General features: G+C 56.8%; 1 protein-coding gene across 2 annotated transcripts in view; it reads right to left on the reverse strand.

The window, feature by feature from the left end:
- Positions 1–2992, reverse strand: part of ANO9 (anoctamin 9) — a 13896-nt gene that overhangs the window by 9734 nt on the left and 1170 nt on the right. The window lies entirely within an intron of this gene.

A 2992-nucleotide genomic window follows, 5' to 3' on the forward strand; every position in this document is an offset into this window, starting at 1 on the left:
GAAAAGAAAACCAGTGAAGGGATGGCTTCAGCAGGCTCCCTGGGAGATCCCGTGTTTTTCTCTTCCAGCAGCCTTGAAGGGACGCCCAGGGAGGAAGGTAAGACGCGGTTTGTGTGAAACCTTCTCCCACATGCTCCTGGTCACCAGTCTGGGGTCTTCACGAGCCAGCCAGGGATTTGTGTTTAGGGAAGCTGCAGGGACTGCTGCCCTGGGAGGGTGTGCAGCCTCCCCAGAACTCATCATGCCCAACAGCACCCTGGGGCTGTGAGGGATCTGGACCAGGAGGAAAACCCTCCCTCAGCTCTTTCACCCGATGCCCTGATGTTTGTGGCGGGGAAGTGTTCACCCTTCACTCTCTCTCTCTCCATGCTACAGTGGATTTTACAGGCTTTAATCGGCCTTTTCCATTTGCCAGTTGTTCCTATCAGATAGGGCACTGTTGGCTTTTTGGGGAGGGTGAGGAAGGTAGTTTTAAATTCCGGTGAAGGGAGAGTGGAGCACGGACACTTGGAGGCTGGCACAACCCTGCAGGAAAGCAGGTGAAAAGAGCCCTTGGAAAACAGGTTGGATGCCTCAGACTGCAGCCATGGGACAGAGAGGGGAGGATGAGCTGCTGATCGTAGAACCATAGAATATCCCAGGTTGGAAGGGACTCTCAAGGATAATTGAATCCAGCTCCTGGCCCTGCACAGGACCACCCCAAGCATCCACGTGCCTAAGAGTGTTGTCCAAACACTGCTTGAACTCTGGATTTTCCCTGTTTCCCTCCTGTGTGTCAGTGGCTCTGGAAAGAACGGCTGTGCAGCTCCCACCTTCCTGGTTACAGGTAATTACACTCAGACATCCAAGGGTGCAGCTCTGGGGGAGCACAAAGCAGGTATCGTGGAATGGTTTGTGTTGGAAAGGACCTCCAAGCCCATCCAGTCCCATCCCCTGCCATGGGCAGGGACACCTGCCACTATCCCAGGTTGCTCCAACCTGGTCTTGGACACTTCCAGGGATGTGGCAGCTGCTGCTTCCCTGTGCACCCTGTGCCAGGCCCTCAGCACCCCCACAGGGAAGGATTTCTTCCCAATATCCCATCAAACCCTGCTGTCCTTCAGCTTAAGCCATCAGCTGCCCCTGTGGGGGATCTTCCCACAACTTGGTGTGACTCGTGGTGTGTCCCCACAAACAGTTACTCCGCTGTTCCCCAGGAGGGTGACGCAGTGCAGCAGTGGGAGGGAGCTGCCCGGGATGGGAATATTGTCACTCAGTGTCACCAGAGACACTGTGACCTGAAAGAGCGGCCAGCCAGACGAGTTCCTCCAGCTGTAATCTTCGCAGCAGAGCTGTGGTGCTGCAACTGTGCCCTGATGTAAGATCTGGATCCCGAGCTTTCACTGGAGAATGAGGCCATGGGAACAGAGAGGCCGGGGTGAGGAAAGGGCTGGAAGCACAAGAGCCATGAGGAGACTGAGTGACAAGAAGGAGAAGCGGAAAGGCTGGAGGAGAGGGGTGCTCTCCCCCAGAGGTGCTAATGTAACAAGAGTCAGAACTTCTCTTGGATAAAAGGTATCCAATTTATGGCAAGAGGCAGAGGGAGGGTACTGGTGTTGTCGTCTGCTCTAACCAGGTCTGGGGCGCAGGATTGGGTGCAGCAGTTCCCTGTATCCCAGTCTGAGCCCCTCTCTGGGCACAGGGAGGGAGTGGGAGCCTCTCTGGGATCTACCCACTGCCAGTGAGTGCTCTGATGCTGGCACAGATCTGGCTTGGCACACTCTCTGCTGTCATGTTGGCTCATTCCTGCCAGGTGTTGTCGTCTGCTATAACCGGGTCTGGGGCGCAGGATTGGGTGCAGCAGTTCCCTGTATCCCAGTCTGAGCCCCTCTCTGGGCACAGGGAGGGAGTGGGAGCCTCTCTGGGATCTACCCACTGCCAGTGAGTGCTCTGATGCTGGCACAGATCTGGCTTGGCACACTCTCTGCTGTCATGTTGGCTCATTCCTGCCTGGCTGGTTTCTCTCAGCCTCCATGTGCACCAGCCTCATCCTGCAGCAATTCCCTGCCAGTGCTGCCTGCGATCATGGGGATGGGGAGGGGAAGCCATCCTTTGGGTACGGGGATGTTTTTGGGTGTTCCTAATGCCACCTTGGCACACTGTTCCTGCTGCTGCTGACCCCAGTAGAGCTTAAGATGAGGTGAAGGGATCTGCTGGCATCACACCTTCTGTTCCCAGGTGGCTCCCAACTCCAATGCCTGCAGGCACAGTCCTGCTTGGGAGTCTAAGCCAGCATGTCCACTTCCTTGGGAAGTGGTTACCAAGGTGGGCTCACAAATGGGGTGTTGGATTCATCCCAGCAGCTGCTGGGGCCCAGGCTGCCATGTGGGTGCCCAGCTTGCTTTTGAGGCCATATGGAGTGTGTATAGAATCCCAGAATCCCAGAGTGGCTTGGGTGGAAGGGACCTTAAAGCCTGTCCAGTTCCACCTCCTGCCATGGGCCCAGACACCTTCCACTGGCCCAGGCTGCTCCAAGCCTCCCTGTCCAGCCTGGCCTTGGACACTGCCAGGGATCCAGGGGCAGCCCCAGCTGCTCTGGGCACCCTGTGCCAGGGCCTCCCCACCCTCACAGGGAAGGATTTCTTCCCAATATCCCATCTAACCCTGCTGTCTGGCAGTTTGAAGCCATTCCCCCTTGTCCTGCCACTGCAGGTCCTGATGGGAAGGCAGGGATGTCTGGGCAGGGGTAGCCGCAGAGGGCAGGGACTTCAGATCACTGTTACTCTCACACCTAACTGTTTTTTCCTGGGAATTAGGGACGCTGTCTGATGGTGGCTGCTGTGCTCTGGCCTCACAGGGCAGTGAGATCAGGTGCAGGTAGGGCCGTCTGGGCTCTGCAGTGGTAGTAGGAACCCTGGACTCCATCCCTGCTCTCAGGAAGGATAGTTTCAGTTTCACTCCTCCCTGCCCTGTGGCTGGAACAGGATGTGGAGGTGCCGCGGTGCAAAGGTGT

Source organism: Corvus brachyrhynchos, unplaced genomic scaffold, assembly GCF_000691975.1.
Source record: "Corvus brachyrhynchos isolate BGI_N302 unplaced genomic scaffold, ASM69197v1 scaffold624, whole genome shotgun sequence".
NCBI lineage: Eukaryota > Metazoa > Chordata > Aves > Passeriformes > Corvidae > Corvus > Corvus brachyrhynchos.